The sequence below is a fragment of the Ursus americanus genome, chromosome X, assembly GCF_024610735.1.
Source record: "Ursus americanus isolate L20-20 chromosome X, mUrsAme1.1.p, whole genome shotgun sequence".
NCBI classification, from domain to species: Eukaryota; Metazoa; Chordata; class Mammalia; order Carnivora; family Ursidae; genus Ursus; species Ursus americanus.
Genome location: NC_142164.1, coordinates 16,920,617 through 16,939,820, shown reverse-complemented (window position 1 = coordinate 16,939,820; position 19,204 = coordinate 16,920,617). Strand labels below are relative to the sequence as shown.

Sequence of the window (19,204 nt, the reverse complement as noted above, 5' to 3'; positions counted from 1 at the left end):
AATTCTTATTAACAATAATTACAACACTGGAAGAGGCCCCTAGATAGCAGCTAGCCCAAGAGGCCCATGATCAGGAAGAGACTTAGCCAATGCTACGCTATTTGCTGAGTGTGGGAGCCAGGAATAAAAACTCTGTCTTCTGCCTCCTGTTGTGTTTTTTTTTTTTCCCCACTGTACTCCTCAGTGATTGGTTGGAGGATGCTCTCCTCCCAAAGATGAAGGTGAGATGCCCACGTTGTCAGCAGTGGATTCTAAACCAGTCTGGTGGATCACTTCCTTCTACTCACTATACTCAATCTGGTAGGTTGACTTCCGCCTCTCTTTATTAAAACGGAAAGCTCGGGGTACATAACCAAGTGAATCAACCTTGCGATTTCTGCAGATGTTGGGATTTTAACTGTATCACTTCCCGAGAGAAGGAAATGGTACACAGTCACTTCGTTATCCTCAGAACAAACACAGCTGGGCTCAGGCTATTCGATTTCTTTGAAGGATATTTACTGCACGCGGTTGACAAACAGATGAGTAAAGCCGCTAATTCTGCAGACCAAGCCCCAGCCCCTCTTAAACGCAAGATGGGTGAGGACAGAACAACCACCTTAGGGAAAGGAGGTGGAAAACAATATCCGAAACAGTTCTTCCCTCAAGCCAAGTAGGCGTCTGGGTGGTAGCAGGATATTCCAATGGTCGGTACCCAAGTGGATATTATTACATCTGGGAATCCTGACCTTAGTGTGGTTAAAATAACTGAGACTACTTTTTTGAGGCCATTAAATAATCACAAATTGAAATCTATTCGTCCAGACTAGGATTCTTCATAGAAGTAGATGAAAGCTGAATGGAGTTTTAGAGACTAACTAGCTTTGTGGTTCTTAACTGTTCGGGAAGTGGGGGGGTGGCATAGACCCCTTTACGAATCTGATTTAACCTATGTGCTCTCTCTAGGAAAGAAGGCACAAAGACCAAAAGTTTTATGTACGATGACAGGGGCATCAAGGACCCCCTGCAACCCATCCGTGGACCCCAGATAAAGCTGATGTGCTGGTCTACTCAACTCTTTGGACAAAGAAACTGCTCTTCCGAAGGTTAATTTGCCCAAACTGCATTACGAATTGAGCCCTATATTTTAAGAAGCAAATTACACATCATGACCCTAATTGGTAATAGCCCCTTCCATAAGTGTGTGTACGGTGGTCTTCGGTGTAATATGCATCTTTATTTTTTTAAGATTTTATTTTTAAGTCATCTCTGCACCCAACATGGTGCTCAAACTCACCACCCCGAGATCAAGAGTCACATGCTCTACCGACTGAACCAGCCGGTGCCCCTAATGTGTAATTTCATATTACACATCTTCATATTCTCACAACTAACATAGATGAGACATGTAGTAGCTCCATTTGATAGATGAGAAACCTCAGGTTTAGAGAAATTGCATGAAGTTTCACAAACATCCACTGAGAGTCTACTGTGTGTATCCACTTTACCAACACTGACCTAGGGGGTAGAGACACAGAGAGGAACTCAAACCAGACCCTGGAGACACCTGTGGTCCAGTGAAGGGGACAGACATCCCCCTTGCCCCTCCTGGCCCATCCAAAGCACGTTATTTCTAGCGTGGTCAGAGCTCTGCAGAGGGGAGGGAGCGTGGAGCTGGAGGCGGGTGGCGCAGAGCTGCGTGGCGGGGAGACCCAGCCTCACCGGGGCAGGCGTGGGAAAGGATCCTGAGGGGCTCAGAAGGCTGGCTGCAGGTCCCAGGGCTAGAGAATAACCACGCTGGAATCTACGTGTTCTGATTCCAAGGCCAGCGCTTCTCCGTGGGCTGAGCTTCCCAAGGGCCTTGCAGTTAGAAGGCTGGCAAAATCACTCCTGGGAGCACAGCCTCCGTCTCATCAGGAATAAAACCACCAAGCTCTTCAATTTTCAATAAATGTCACTCTCAGTTAGCATATGCTCAATACATGCAAATTTGTTTTAGCACATGAAAATTAATTAGCCGCGACTCAACTTGAACATGAGGTCATTCACTGGGCGAACGTGAAGCCTTTCCTACTGGTGGCCATGTTACTCTCCTCAGATGTTCTCTCTCCACACTTCTCAATTTTCTAATCTTGCTTCCTTTGTGTTCTGCTTTGGCCCTAGGTATTTATCTCTTTTCTTTCCTGCTATGCTGGTAAGCAGGGCCTCTGAATGGCTTGGTAGGAAAAAAAAAAAAAAAGGAAACAAAAGTGATTCTCAGAGAGACCATACAACTTATTTTAAGGACAAAGGCACACATCTACAGTTTCGCTGCCTGTACTAAAGATGTGTGGAAAAAGAGTAGGAAGTATGCGGTGGGGGGTTGGTAATAACTATGTGGACTGACACAGAGAGGACTGTTCGGGAGAGCTAGATTTTACATTTTTTTCTTCCTGTCCTTTCCTCTCGCTGACCTCCCCGATGCCAGCAGCCCACTCCCCAACACCATTCCATCCCCAAATAAGTCCTGGGCATCTTTAAAGCGAGATGGATTATTCCCCTTTTCAGAGTCTCTGGACTTCTATTATTAGCATTGTATTTAATATGATTTGCAGTGCTCATGTTTTATTTGAATATTGGACCTTTTTCGGTTGAAGATGATATGAAGTTTGTCAAATTCTTTAATTTTTTTAAAAAGGATTTTATTTTAAAGTAATCTCAACACCCAACATGGGGCTTGAACCCATGACCCCGAAATCAAGAGTCACATGCTCTACCAACTGAGCCAGACAGGCATCCCTGAATCCTTAAATTTTTTTTAATGACCTCTGGACGACAAAATTTTCTGGGTAATATATCTGGGCATAATGTAAGGCAGAGAAGAGTTTTGATTTCTAAAACTGACTTCCACATAATTTTTCAGGATCATATCTGTCCCATCAAGTCTGACCTACCTACCGAGGGCCTAAATAATAGCACTCAGCTTAAAGTTAATAATAAAAACCCTTACATTTGTATGACAACTAAAGCATTATCTGATTTGGGTTTCATAACAATTTGAGATTTAAGCAAGACTAAGATTATCCCCATTTTACAGATGAAGAAAATGAGGCTCAGACAGGTTAAGTGGTTAGTTCAAGGTCACATAGCTTCCATACGACAGCAACGGGACAAGAAATCAAAGATAAAAGTTTTTCACACATGCTTAAACCCCTAGGATAAAAAATATCACAGCTCTCTCACCTTGACTTAAAAGTGCTAACAACGGCTTGTGAAAAATGAAAAGCCTTGAAGGAAGGCAGAATAAAAATCTGAGAGACAATCACTGATCTTTTATCTTCCAGACTTCAAGCCAAATCAAGTTCTTCAAAGAAAACCCAATAAAGCCCAGACATTTTCATCATAACAAAATAAATAATTCAGTCAGGCTTTAGAGGACTCCTGCATTATGATTGGCTATTCGATATATTTGTGACTTAGCCGCCACTAAACTGATTAAAGCTAACCTCGTTGACGCAGTTATGTCGACAGAGACTTTGACACTGACAGTTATGAATGGAAAGTGTAAATAACGATAAATAACCTGGAGCTTCTACATTTATTCCTAATGGAGGATTTAGCACTTCCAAAAGTCAAACTCCTGATAGGCTAAAAATTACAGCCTTTGGTCTATCTGGCGCGGAAGAAGCTATTGAGACTCATCGTCTCTCCTCTCTTTAGGAAGATATCCACAGAGCCTTGGGTTCTTCTAGGCACACAGGCAAGTCTGATTGAAAAAAAACAACAAAACCTCAGACTCTCCGAGCTGCAAGCAGCTGTAGAAATTATCTGGCCCAACCTCACATTTTATATATGAGAAAACTAAAGCCCAGAAAAAATGAAATTAATTGCATAAGGTCATCCAGTGAGTCATGATGGAGTCAGAACTACAAACCATATCTTCTTACCCCCAGTCCGATGTTCTTGTCACTAGACCACACAACGGGGGAAAGCTCCACCCAGCAGACGCAGGCATCCTCTGTGTGTGTGTGTCTGTCTGTCTCTGTCTGTCTCCTCCCCCATCTCTCTCATACGCGCGCGCACACGCGCACACACACACACACACACACACACACACACACACACAACGTCAATTCTGAATTACAATGGACCTGTAAAGATAATTGAAGCCATATTCTCTGGGCTGAATTACTATTGGTCTCAACAGAAACAGATCTGAGGAGGACTTTCAGATGTGAAATTACATGCAATTTTTCAAGTTCAAGTCCATCTCGTGATCACAGATTCATGCCTTATTTGAAGGCACACCTGAAAATAACTAAAGGAAACATGTACACTCTCTGGTTTATCACTAGCACTGCTTCTAACATGTGCAGCGTGATTCCATGTTTGTTATAAAATCTACATGTGTGTTTGGATATATGCAGAGAAAAAGTAGAAGGCCTATGTTGACTATGGTCATCTCTGAGTATTAAGATACAGGGTGATGTTTATATTCTGCGTTATTTACCAGTATTTACTAATTTCTCATCCAAAATTAACACCTATTAATTGTGTAGTAAAGTGTCATCAGAATAACAGAAAAGGGATTATATTTGAAATGTTGTAGTAAAATATTCAGACATATTTAAACTCTTGGTATTTTTTTCTTTTTTTTTTAATATTTTATTTATTTATTTGACAGAGAGAGAAAGCCAGAGAGGGAACACAAGCAGTGGAAGTGGGAGGAGAGGAAGAAGCAGGCTCCCAGCGGACGAGCCTGATGCCGGGCTGGATCCCGGAACGCTGGGATCACGCCCTGAGCCGAAGGCAGACGCTTAACGACTGAGCCACCCAGGCGCCCTAAACTCTTGGTATTTTTCAAGCTCTAAAATAACTTCACAACATGAACTCATGGTCAACTAAGCTTATAACATAAAACCTGTACAAATAGAATTTCCCTCCTGGGAAACTAAAAAGACTTTGAACCTGATAATCATCCCCTTTCCATGTGTATATTTGGCCTATAGAATAGGTAGGCCAATTTATTAAGTTACTTTCCCCAGATGGACTCCCATTCCAATTCGGGAACAACTACCTCAACAAATAGGATGTTTTCCTGGAACAGTCTCAGTAATCTGAATTGATGAAGGAAAAGATAATATTAGTGAAGTGTGATTTACAACTACTTTCCAAGAATAACAAACACCAGCCAACATTTATTGAGCACTTGCTATGTACCAGTCATTCTAAGTTATGTTTCACATAGGTCATATCATTTCTTTCTCACAACTGTGTATGATTAGGTAGGTCCTATCATTTATTATCTCTGTTTTATTTTTTTCAAGATTTATTTATTTGAGAGAGAGGGAGAGCGTGGGGGGCAGAGGGAGAAGGAGAGAGAAACTCAAGCAGACTCTGTGCTGAGTGCGGAGCCCAATGCAGGGCTCGATTCCACGACCCTGAGAACACGACTAGAGCCAAAATTAAGAGTCAGATGGTTAACGGACTGCACCACCCAGGCACCCTTATTGTCCCTGTTTTAGAGACGAGGAAACTGAGGCTTAAAGAGGTTAAGTGGACCTCCCCTGGGTTACAAGATGCAAGCTCAAGTCAATTTGTTCCAGAATCCATTCTCTTAAACACGACACTACCTTTTATTATTTTTCCATACATGGAGTAATTCAAACTCACTAATAAAGTGTTTCCAAGGAGAGGTTCTATCAGACTTGCTTTAATAAGCAAAGCTTGTTATAATTAGCTAATTAATGGGCTTGCTCAAGTCCTTCAAGCAAGTTAAACATGGCTTCCTGCAAATCTTATATACACTCTTAATTTGTTTACCAGATTCTTTCTTCATAAATGGGATGAAAGTAAACTTCAGTCCAAGTCAAATTATCACAATATTCAAATTAACAGAGCCAGAATTAATGAGAGTTCACTCTAGATCATTAATTTTTACAAAATATTTACCTCCTGCCTTGACTTCACTTCTGCCATTTCAGCATTTATGGCCTATATATCTAATGTACAAACATATGTTTGCACTATTATGGTTTTCCTATAAAGGGCTTCAAAATAAGAAGAAAAAGGCCAACTATGGTCCTGCTTAGTTGTGAGACAGTGCTAACATAGTCTCTGAGGAACTGGGCTTTCATAATTTGTTAAAAGCCTAGTCTGATGCCAAGTAAATGAATAATAGAAGAAAATGCCCAAGTTGGCATAATGAGCACTTCCGTTCAATGTTCTTAAACAGTCTTCTCTCTCTTTTTTTTTAAGTAAGTTCTACACCCAGCATGGGGCTTGAATTCATAACCCCGAGATGAAGAGTCGCATGCTCTATTAACCAAGCCAGCCAAGTGCCCCAGTCCTCTCTCTTTCTTAAGCAAAGTTTGATATTCCAAAATTTTGGTGCTTGCATTAGTGCCACTCCACCCCACTCTCCAAAACAAATAAACATAATTAGACTGCTTTGGTCTAGCCAGCCTCAATGTCTCATGTACACCATACAGCTAAAGCTCCTGACCAGTTACTGGCTCCTAATCTTGATTCATTAGATCCCCAGCCCAAACCCTCCCCTGTCTCCATTCCTACACTAGGGAAAGTAAGAATAGTGCCACCAACTTCCAACTTGGAAAATGCATGAAAATACAATCATTGCACGCAAAGCACAGTGAAATCCCTTGAGAAAAACGGCAATGTACACAAAGCAGAACTTATTAGATCTCAAAAATACTGAATATTTCTATTACGATCTTCCTAGGCCTAGTAGAGTCTGGGTATACGCCAAGAATTAGAGTTTAAGGGGTCTGGTTCAGTGTTACCCTAAATGGATTTCATCAGCAAGGAAGTGACAGACCCACATGTTCCTCTAATATTGTGGTGCCCACATTTTAACTAGGCCAAGAAAGAGAGGCCCTGTGTGGTATGGCTAACTACTTATGGGAATAATTTCACCATACTACTATAGCAAATTTATTTCGGTTCCAGATATCACTTTCCCCATTAACTCGGGAGACCAAAGGAGCATAACCGCTTTCCTTTCATCCCTGTCAAACTCAGCAAGTTTCTCAGGAAGCAAATACTATTTAAATCATTTTCATAATTCCAAAATGCCTGTAACACAAGTCCAGGGTCTAATTATGCCACTTAAATTTGTTGAAGATGTTTGGGTTTTTCTTTTTTTAATTTCAATAACGAAAGAGCCCAAGGGTTTAAAGCCCTAATAATCTAATAAACTTTGCTAAGTGAACATTGTAACAGATACGCCTGGATGGGATTTTGTAAATACCAGACAATTTCCCCTGATCTTTATCAGGGAAAAGAAGTCTAAATCTTTGGCAGGAAGAAATTAAATGTAGTGCAAAATAATAACATCTGGCCAGATTGTGTTTGTCAGACTAGCAGTCCCTTTCCATGTCAGGCTGAAAAGCACTAAAATGAACTCGGAAGGGCGTGTGTCTGATTCTTATGAGGAAATAGGAAAGGTTACCACACTGCCACAGAACATCAGGGTACAGTTAACCCACCCTAGTATGTCCCGACAGAGAACTCCTTCATGGCAGTGGGATTTGCAGCCTTCTGCCAAATAAAATTGGGGGGCCAATCCTGGGGTATTTTGTTTATTTCTCCGTTACTGTACAGATTCCGACAGCACTTTCTAATTTTCAAACTATGGTCGTGATCATTTTTTAAGGGGGGAGGGGCACCGGGAGAGGAAGAGAGAGAGAATCGCAAGCAGGCTCCACGCCCGGCACGGAGCTCGACACAGGGCTCGACATGGGGCTCCATCTCACCACCCTGAGATCACCACCCAGGCCAAAATCAAGAGTTGGATGCTTCACTGACTGAGCCACCCAGATGCCCCGATCATGATCATTTTTATGAGTTGTTAAGGCTTATTTTTATCTTCTAAGTGCGAGGAAAACAGTGTGGCTCAATGAGGAGAGCAATGACTTTGAAGTTAGAAACTTAATGCTGCCACTTACTGGTTATGTGGCCTAAGGCGAATTGCTTCATGGCTCTTAACTCCAGTTTTCATTTCTTGTGAAATTGCGATAATCATACCTAGCAGTATTGCTACTGTTATCAAGATTAATCAAACCTAGCACACAGTAGACATTCAGTAAGCTAACCTTGCTTCTCCTTCATGGAAGTGACCCAGATGAGTTCAAATGTCTAACTTCACCAACTTTCCAGAGGCCTCTGACCTTCAAGAAGGCTTAAGTTATGAGAGCATACACAATCTTCCCCTCCCATCAAAACAAAAACAAAACCCCTCAGGGTTATATTTGAAATAATACAGGCACCATTTAAGCATCTTCTCCTACTATAAGCCTTCTCAACCATCTGGCAGAACCTGCCAAAAGGAGCATACTTTGTTTTTCTACTAATGATTACTTTGATTCATGAGATACTTTATTGTTTTTCTTGCCGGACTTTTTTTTAATCTGGCATTTACAGAGGGAGAATTATGGTCATCTCACGGCTTAAAAAAAAGTTTTCCCAATAAACAACTCTTCCCAGAATGTGTACCACAAAACTGTGCTAAACCACTGATTTATCTGATAGGCCAGTGTATCTGTTGCAAATATTAATTGCTAGAAAGAGTACCGTTTTTCTAGTCCCCAAGGAATAGGAGTGTGGACAGAAGGCTTTTGGGTTTTCCCCCACCTACTACTCTGTTGGACAGGAACAGACACTTTGGCCTCACTGAATGGGTTTTGTTAGCTACCCTTCAAGGGCGGGGGCATGTGGAAGTAAATACACATACTACATCAAAGAGTAGTTCCAGAACCCATTTTCCCAGCTGGGAAGGTGAGATGGATGCCCAGAATCCATGCTCCAGGCAGAGACTGGTGGCAGGCAACATTTCACCACCCTCTGAGCACCTCTCCAACTACCAGAGCACAGACTCCAGTGTATTTCTAGACCAAGACTACCTCCTACTACGTGGCCAGAAAGGTCTCAGACCCAGGGGAAGGAAAGGCAATGCTGTTTTCAGTACAGTAAACATGAGCTTGTTGAGATTAATAGTCAGTATCAGGGGATAGCTGAATAACAATAAAAATAGTCCTTTAAACTGTGAAGGCATTTTCATATACATTACCTCTTCTGTTCCATAAACACTCTGGCAGGTCGGCAGGTCAGGTGTTATCTTGCACATACGAAAGCAAACTCAGACACTAAATTACTTACCAATTTTCACAGTTAGTGTCAGAACAGGAAATAGAACACATCTTTGATTCATGCCAAATCTGTTACCAATCAGTAAATAATCAATGAATATACTGGAAACCAAAGGAAGACATTGATACATTTGACTGAAGGTGTTTTTAAACCCCCATAAAAAAAGAAAAATCAAATAAACAAATCAGTAAATGCAATTTATAACACATAAAGTGGGTTAGCATCCTGAATATATAAAGAGCTCTTACAAATCAATAAGAAAAGGGCTTCTCAATAAGAAACAATGAATAGCTAAATTTTTTCATGATAAAAGAATATTACTAACAAAACCCACAAAATAAAAAGTACATATGACCATCAAATCTCCCTAGTAACCGAAGAGGACTATTTTTCACCCAAAGTGGGGTTACTGTAAAATGGCAAATGGTCAGGCAAATGGACATTCATATATTGCTATTGAGTATGAAAATAGCTACGACTTTATGGAAGTCAAATAGGCAATAAATGTGAGAAACCTTAAAAACTATACAGCCTCTGACCCAGCAATTCCAGTTTCAGAAATTTATCCTGAGGAAATAATTAAGGATGTGCATAAATATTCAGTTACATGAACGTTATTTATCTCCCTATGGTTTACTGAAAGTACCCTAAATTTCTAACAATAGAGAAGGTTGGATTAAAAACATATGAGAGACACATGACTAAGTACTATGGGGTCTCTAAATACTACATTTCAATTGTATTATAGAAATACATTATTGACATGGAAAGAAGGCTATATCACATAAAAAAGCTATATAATCCATTTTTGAAAAAATATATACATACATCTATATATGTATAATACTGAACCAAAGTATACAAGCTTATATACCAAAATGTTAATAGAAATTGTCTTCTGGGAGCTAAAATGTAGGTCATTTTATTTTCCACTTTTTTGTTTGTGTTTTTTCATTTTCCCAAAAAACATGCACAGTCGTCTCCCTCCTTATCCACGGGGATACATTCCAAGATGCTCTGTGGATGCCTGAGACATGGATAGGACTGAACCCCGGATAGACTATGTCTTTCCCTATACGTTTCCCTACACATACATACATACATACTTAAGATAGAGTTTCATTTATAAATGAGGCACAGTAAGAGATTAACAACAATAACTACTAATAAAAGAGAACAATAACGACAAACTATAATAAAAGTTATGTGAACGTGGGCTCTCTCTCAAAGCATTTAATTGTCCTGTACTCGCCCTTCTTCCCATAGCGATGTGAGATGATAAGATGTCTGTGTGACAAGATGAAGTGAGGTGGGTGACGTAGGCATGGTGCCATGGTGTTAGGCTACGACTGTCCTATCATCTGATCCCAGACTAGGGTGTACCTCGGGCAACTGAACCCGTGGAAAGTAAAACCACAAACTGGGGAAGGGAGACTCTTGTAGTACTTATTTGTGGAGTCAAAACTTATTTTTTAAAAAGAATATCCTAAAACAAAGTTTGCTCAATTACTTTTAAGTGCCCGTTGCCATCAGGAATGACACATAAGAGCATATTTGGAGAAGCTGACAGGTGTCATAGCTCTCATGATTCTTGGTCACAAAGTGTAGATCTGTGGCACTGAGCCTTCCTCACAGTGTTCTGTGATGAAGAGTCTAGATCAGACTGGAAGAAAAGACAACCAGCAAGCCAGGGAGTGGTGAGGCCATAAGCAGAGTCAGAAGTTCAGGTATAACATAAGACATTTCATCTCAAAATGGGAAAGTTTCAACCTATTAGCTACACTTTTAAGATCTTATGTCTGAGTAGAGTTTAAAACCTAAAAATAGAGGCACCGGGTGGCTCCATCGCTTAAGCGTCTGACTCTTGATTTCGGCTCAGGTCATGATCTCAGGATCTCGAGATCGAGCCCCACATTGGGCTTCCTGCTGGGCATGGAGCCTGCTTGAGATTCTCTCTCCTTCTCCGCCTGCCCCTCCCCCCATGCCTGGCTTGCTCTCTGTCTCTCTAAAAAAATAAAAATAAATAAAACCTGAAAATAAATGCTGCAGATAACAGGTTGTATTTTTTTTCCTCTTTGGTCATAGTGGCACTTGCTGCAGAGGAAGCAGAAGAGTTGGAAATCTGTTTCTATTAATACTACCTCTTTTAATTATGTGTATGTGTAAATGCGTGCATGCATGTGCGTGTATGTGTGTGTGTGTTTTCAAACATTTACTCACCTGGGGTGAGTCATTTCTAATATCTCACCTGAGGATACAGCAGTGGGGTAGAATACACATAAGCTCTACCCTCAGAGAGATTATTCTCCAGGAAAGGAGACCCCTGTTAACAAAATATCCATACATGTATCACTACGAACTTGGTAAGTATTAGAAAGGAAAAACACAGGATCCCAGGAGAGGGAATACAGTGGGATCTGGTCTACTCCAATGATTACATTTCAGTTAATCAGGTCCAGTACTAATGTTAAAGAACTTCAACCAAAGGAGGGAAGCATCATAAACATCCCGGTTCATTGTATCATTTTTGTTCTCCTTCTTCTCCTAATGCAACCCAATGAAATCAGAGTCTGCCATTGCTAGTTAGATCTCGAGGTTACGTTGACTCATTCAGACCACTAGGGGACCATTTAGAAAGTGCATACTATTTAGTCTTAAATACACACACACACACACACACACACACACACACACACACACACACAGAGAGAGAAAGGAGGAAAACACATACAAATGTTACAAGCGGTTTTTTCTGAGTGATAGGATGAGGAGTGGGTATACTGGAACATTTTTATATGAATTATAATTACACTAAAGCGTAGAAAAGCATTTTTTAAAAAAGGAATGTGCCAATCAATCCCGCAGAGCACAGATATTCTACTTCATCTACAGCGATGCTGACAAACACACAACCGGGAATAACAGAAACAATGGCTGCCGCGCATCTGATTCGTACAGACCCGCACGGGGCTGAGCTCTTCACAGCCCTCCTCTGATTTCGCCCTGCTTAATTAATGGCTCAGAGAGAAGTGGCTTGCTCTCGGTCACAAAGAGAGGATTTAGCAGAGCTGGGACTTAGACTCCATTCCCCCCAAAGCCCGAGCACACGTCTGTCACACCATGCCCCCTCTCTGCATGTCTCCTAGGCATCTTGCTCTTTCGAGAGGGAAGGCTGAGATGCTACGAGGCTAGCCAGGGAGGCCAGCAAGACTGGTATCTGGTAGGCAATTAATAATGTTCAAATTTTAATTTAATTTAGAAAAAAGATGTGCACTGATTTACCTAACTCCCTCACCTGCCCTTCTCTTTGATCACAAGCCATGTCTGTCTGGGGAATTCATACAGGCAGTCTCCTCCACGAACCTCTACCCTCTAGTCGGAATTAATCTTCTCCAACCTCACACTCCCATACAGAGGCGGGTTTCGTGGGAAACTATCAAAACCTAAGCTGCAGGGACCCACACTTGTGATCCTCCTCCTGGAAGAGCCACAGAGGCTCTTTTTTGTAGTTTTTATTTTTTTGTAGTTTTTTAAATAGTTTTTATTTTGTTGTCTTTTTCTTAAAGAGGGCCCCCAGATTGTACAGGCTTTGGGCCCCACAAAACCTAAATCTACCCTTACCCCCCACAGAAGACTGCTAAATGTTTCTTACAGCATTTCTCTTAGGATGCCTTGTACCTGAGTTTTTCACGTATGGAAGCCTTGGGTTCTAGAAGTTGAAGGTAAGCAGGAAGTACTTTTTATCTCTGAATCCCCCACAATGCCTGCCTCCAGACATGGCAGATACTTGCTCAGCAAATGTTTTTAAATTAAATACAACAGAATTCCCTTGCAAGAAAGCAAGCTGGAACTGGGGAGGTTGCCCATGACCATGAAACAAACTACACAGAGGCAATATACATAATAAACAGTGGTTAAGGGCCCAGGCTCTGGAGCGGCCTTCCCAAGTTCAACTCCCACCTCTGCCATTTATTGGCTGACCTTCGACAAGCCACTTAATCTCTCTAAAGCCCCACTTCCTCGGGGTAAAATGAGGCTAATAATAGTATCAACCTCAGAGGGTTGTTGTGAGGTTTCAATGAGATGGTGTCAATAGAACACTTTCGAATAGGAGACTTTCCATTCGTCTCCCATCGACTCAGCACATGTTCAGAGAGGAGGTTTGATTCTCGGCCCAAGCCCTCAACTTCCCCCTCTCCACAGCCACCCCACTTGTCCTACCTATCCCCATCCAGACTCACTCAAACCCAGCCCAAATGACCCCAGAGCCTGCCCTCTTAATCACCACACTCCATAGCTGGACTGGGAACCAATGGAGGAGTCCAAAGGCATGACACTCAGTTCCGCCTTTGTTGGTAGTCTAGGTGTAAGCTGATGGAGCCTGGAACTCAAATCAGAGACGAGGCCAGCAGCCATCAGTATGCACTCAATGAGACCACTGACACCCAGAGAGGGCAGAGGGGAAGGAGGTGGAGGGAGAAGAAGTGAGGGAACGTGAAGGAAGAAGCAAGACCTGGTGGCTGACTGGAAGCCAGGATTGGGAAAAAGGAGGGGTATGAGGGCACATCTCAGCCCCTGGAAGCCTCTCACAGTCCACAGAGGGAAAGGTGTTTTTAATTTCTATGTTACCGCTTCCAGCTTAAAGGAAAATCATTTCTACCTCCACTCTACTGACAGGAGAATTCAAATCTCTCAAACATATGCTTCATTACTCAGATATCAGGTACTGCAACTCAGTGAGACAGAAAGAGGAGGAGGAACATATGTTTTCAGAAAGTAAACAAATCCCAGTGGGGGGAAGGGTGGGGAGTAATCACTCGAGGCAAAAGTGGTATTTTTCCTGGAAGCTTCTAGAGGGCAGGGACAATGTCCTTTAATTTGCTTCGTTGGGCCCACTAGTGAGAAGGTAGGCAGGAGCATGGCAGCCAGAGGGGGTGTGTTCAGAGCACGGGATGGGGTAAAGAGTTAATCTGTATAATCTCCTCACCTCAGGTTGGCCCCAGAACAGTCTCCGCCCACACACTGAGTCATTTTTCTAAACTCTTTTTATTAAACAGTTTTCAGCCTAATGACTGACTTTTCTAAATCAATAAGAGGGCACAGTAAAGGTTTACAACTCCCCCAGCCTCTGGCTCTGTGAAAGCCACAGAATTTTGAAACCGAATTGAATCCAAAAGTTCTAAGTTTAAAACCAAAACGACTTTAAACACCCAGTTTCCAATTGTTTTTCCAACAGCACTAATAATTAAAGAATCGCATTTTTAAAAACTTTGTAACCAAAATATCTCTTTGAGTCAGCGCCATAAAAGCACACTAATTAAAGCCGGCATCTTCTAGGCTCTGATGAGAAATTCACCCTTTTATAATGGGATTACTAGAGCTTTGCTGTACAGATGAGTGGTTTGATTAATAATTTACATTTTTGAGGATATATAACCTCACTCATGGTCATGGTTTGCGTTCCTAAAATTCTTCTATCCCGTTTAATGTTATTACATTTAGCCCTGGCAAATGCATTAAGTTCTGATTAGACATCAGTGTAATTATTCTCTCCCGTACGTTATTTTCAAAGAAGAAAGGGTTGTGACAGGATGGACGATGGTCGGAGTCAGGGACTCAGTGGGGCTCAGCCCACACAGAGCTGGAGCGCGGGCAGGAGAACTGTCAGACTAGTCAAGGGGAAAAATTGTGAAATGGAGAAAAACTGTTCAGTGCTCACTTAAACCCCCCACAACATTATAAAAACTAAATTAACAAATGATTGAATCTCAAAAACATGTTTATCAACATTCGAGCAATTATTTAGTCACATATTAACTGTGAAGGAAAAAAGCTTTGCTTGAATAATGTGCCTAAACTGTTATTTCAAGCAGAAATGACTGGAGAAATTGCTCTGAGCTGATGGAAAAGGGTGTTCTAACCAAGGTCAATTTTATTTAGGGGGAGTGGGAGAGACAGGAATCTGACAGAAAAAAAAAAAAAAGTAGAAGAACTGCCAAGAGCAGAAGGAAATGGGAAACAAGAGAGCGGAGGAACAGCAGACAGAAACACTGTCCCCCGACAACCACCCCCCCGCCGTGTGGAAATGTCTTTTTCGTCTCCTCTGTAGAAAGCAGGTAGAAGAAAGACTTCCAACACTACCGTGATGTCGTGGGCCTGACAATGCAATAAAAATATGGTCTGAGAAACATATGTATGGCCTGAACACGACAAACCCTTCCCAATCTAGCTGCTGGTTTGTGTGTAAAATATAGCGGATAGGGGCTGGAAGAGAAGCTTCGGGAAGCGGGGGAAAAAAGGATTGCTCCTGGCAGTATTGACATTTTGAACAGCACAACTTTCACATCTAAGAAGGTACAAAATAAACCCCTTTTTCAAAGGCTACTTTACCTAAGTGCTCTCCCACCTGTGCACAGAAGCTGTTTGAATATCATCTGTAGGGGGCAAAAGTGGGTGAACTACGTCATGACCCCCAGCTTTATGGAGGCTCAAGTCTGTAATGATAAAGCACCATTTATCTGGCACCACCTGGGGTAAAGCAGGCCACATAAATGAGCTGTCTACATAATAATGCTTGAATACAGTACTTTACAGTTTTCAAGACACTATCACCTCCATTACCTCTACCCCATGAGGTAAGTGGGACTGTAATTATTATCCCCATTTCATAGATCACAAAACCGAGGCTAATGGAGTCTAAATAACCCCTCGAAGCCATACAGCTTACCAATATAGAACCAGAGTTAAAACTTAGCCGTTCGGACTCCAAGGCCAGTGTTTCTTCTATTGCCCTTCAGACACCCCCCCCCCAATATTTTTTTCGCCGCTTCAAATGAAAATGTTAAGGAAAAGAAAAACAGTGCAAGTAATTTGATCTTGCTTTATTGATTCACAGCCGTCACTATGGACATGGGTAACGAAGGGGCTACTGAGGCACGTCGGATGTACCCCTCTGCTGAATGCCCTCCGGCCCGCCCCATTCCGTGAGCCCCTGCGTCTACTTTTACGTCTTCCACCCTTCCTGGCTCTCATAACTTCTTGCCGCTCGTAGGTACCTCCCTCTGGCCTTCTTCCATAACCCGTCCACCTAAATCCTTACCTACCACTGGCTAGACAACTAGGAAATCCAGCTTGTAAAAAGACCACGCATAAATTTGGAACAGTAGTAGGCACTGAACGAGGACCCGAGAAGCTCTCAACTCCCTCAGCAGGAGCTCAATGGCATTTCAGGAGCACAGGGATGTCTTCTGCTTAACCGCTCTCTTTCTCCCCTCGGAAGAAGCCAGCTCAAGTTGCGGGTTAGGCAACTTCCAGAAAAGCTGAAGCGTGTTCTCCCTCAAAGTTGGTGGCACCCTGGGGAAGACTGGAATCATCCAAAATACAGGAAAATCCCTAGGCATACCCCCGAAATACTCCCTGAGAGGATGTGTTTGAAAGTTAGAATGACGTTCTGCAAGGAAAACAGAGCTCCAGGCTTGAAGGTATAGACGTGGCAGAGAGAGGATGAAACATTCAGAATTCGGTGCCAGTTTTTGTCCCAAGGACCACAGATCCTACAACTTCCTAATTTTGTTTCGTCTCAAGCACACCAAGAACAAGGAAGACCATGTCACATGATGGCTTGGAAGAAGCTGGGGCATCAATGAGTTTCCTCATCTGTAAAATGGAGATAATTACAGTATGAACCTCAGAGAACTGCTGGGAAAATCCAATGAGAGAATTATGTAAAAGTGAGCATCATATAGTAGGCACTTAATAAATTGCCATTAGTATTATTATCATTGTAATTATTATTAGGTACGGGAGAAGAAAAAGAGAAAAGAAAATCCTTCAGTGGAGTTTTTCAAAAAGAATTAATTAAGCAGAAACAAAAAACGATTTTGCTGCCCCATTTTACTTAGCACATCCAAGTAAATTAAATTTAGGAAACGAGGCAATGCAAAGATTGAAAATAAAGAACTTTTTTTTTTAATGCTTCCATCATTATCAAAACAACATTAGCGAGAGAGCGCTCCAACCACTGTAGCAAAGGGCCCCAGGCTCATTTATGAGGGCAAAGGTTTCTTGCAAATGAAGACATAAAATCCAAATCGAGGCAGTAAGGATTGCTCGTGGAACCGTGCACATATTTGCAGAAAGCATTCACAGCTTAAATACCCCCAGTGTGGACGAGTGAGGGAATCCTAAAGAGATTGTGGGTCTAGGCCAATATCGAGATGAGCTTTCTTCAGCTTCATGTGGTGAAGAAAATAGCTTGCACCAAATTTCATAGGAGTGAAATATTGGAGCAAGGATTTGGTCTACCGGAATCTTGGGGAGGGAGTGTGTTTTAAGGAAGAAACAACTGTGCCCTCCCAATTTCAGCTCGTCAGAATAATAAGTAATTATAAGGGAAAAAGTGGCTGCTCTCTTTTTCTTAGCAATCAATAAGACTTCAGCTTGCAGCGGTCCCTGATTTTAGTCTTGTCCCTCCCGATGTTTGTTACAGAAAGAATTCGGGGGCGATGTTTCTACAAACATGGCATAATTGCCTTGAGGTCTGGGACCATGGTTTCTTTTTTCTTATGGGGTTTATTTGTTCTAAATGTGAAGCAGGGAAAGAATAGGGGAATGAAACAAGAGAAAGAATTGAGTCCATATGGTGATGAGGTAGAAGGCACCAGCAGCAAGTCCAGACATCACTGAGCTGCCGCCATGTTCCTTTGCCGGACCTGTCCTCCTGCCTATGTTCACAGTTGGAGAAATAATACATATTTGTGTGTGTACATGTGTGTGAGTAAAAGAGAGAGAGAGAGAGGATACTAGCAGGTGCTACCCGCCCCCCCCTTTCCAGCCTCTGTTCACATGACGAGTGTTCAACCTCCATGCTAAGCCAATCAAAATCTGGTCAGAACTTCCTTTCTCTCCTTGTCTTGTGCTGCTCCAGGCCTAGAAAACACTATATGCAAAATGCAGGACTGGGCAGAGATGGGAAGGCTGACACCCAAGACCCTCAGAGGGGCAGCCATGCCTGCTACTCTCCATAGGTGTCAGATAACATCGGTGGGCCCGGTCATTCTGAGAATGAAACCAATCACGAACGTTCCATTCTGCAAAGCACCTGGACACCCCTGAAGAGTAAGATTCAGCTCTCTGCTTCAACCCAATTCTCATGTCCCATCACTTCTTACCACCCCGCTTTCAGCCAGCAGATCAGCTCCAAAACCAATCTAAGAAGTACATGAATGGTACATGTATTTTTAAAATCAGCTTAAATAATTCATTCGCTCGCCAAATTGTTAGTCTCAACAAACTCTTCACGAGAGTCTGACCGCATAAATAAGTGAACATATACCTCATGCTTCTATACTGTACTTCATATAATCAACCCAACATCCCCTGCGGCTTTGACCCAGGAAACTATTATGAATGTATGCTTTATTAGCTAATTTGAATACTATTCTTAGCTAATTCTAAGATTTTCCTTGTAATACACAAAATAAGCTATAATCAACCTACCTTACAATTCAAAGAGGTCGATCCTTATCAAGGTGCATAAACCTACAAACTTGGAATGTCAAGTCATCAGAGGCATTATTTTTCTATCTGACCCCAATTCTCTGTAGAGCAAGAAAAAGGTAGCTGGTGTCCTGTGCCTCAGGAAAGATAGAAGCAAGCCGCAATGTCTGTAATTAATTTCCCCTCCCAGGAGGCAGCATACCAAGGTAGTTAAAAATAGAGACTCTGAGAGCCAGGGCCCTCCTGGGTTCAAATCCTGCTTTCACCATTTATTAGTTGTGTGGCTTTGGGCAAGTTACTTAACTATTCTGTGCCTTGGCTTTTCATCGGTTAAATGGGGATGTTGATAATAAGACTTACTTCATAGGTTATTGTGAAGATTAAAAGAATGAGTACATACAGAGCACCTCATCACCTTCATTCCTAGCTGGGTCTTTGTTACTGTTTTTGTTTTTTTAAGATTTTATTCATTTGACAGAGAGGGACACAGCGAGAGAGTTTCTCCTTTAATCCCTGACCATCCCCTTTCATTTTAAAACCCAATAACCCAGGGGTAGTTATTGAGTACAAAATGATCATT

At 42.0% G+C, this 19,204-nt stretch overlaps 1 protein-coding gene across 1 annotated transcript in view; it reads right to left on the bottom strand.

Annotated features, from left to right (window-relative positions):
* Positions 1-19,204, bottom strand: part of GPC3 (glypican 3) — a 405,964-nt gene that overhangs the window by 354,820 nt on the left and 31,940 nt on the right. The window lies entirely within an intron of this gene.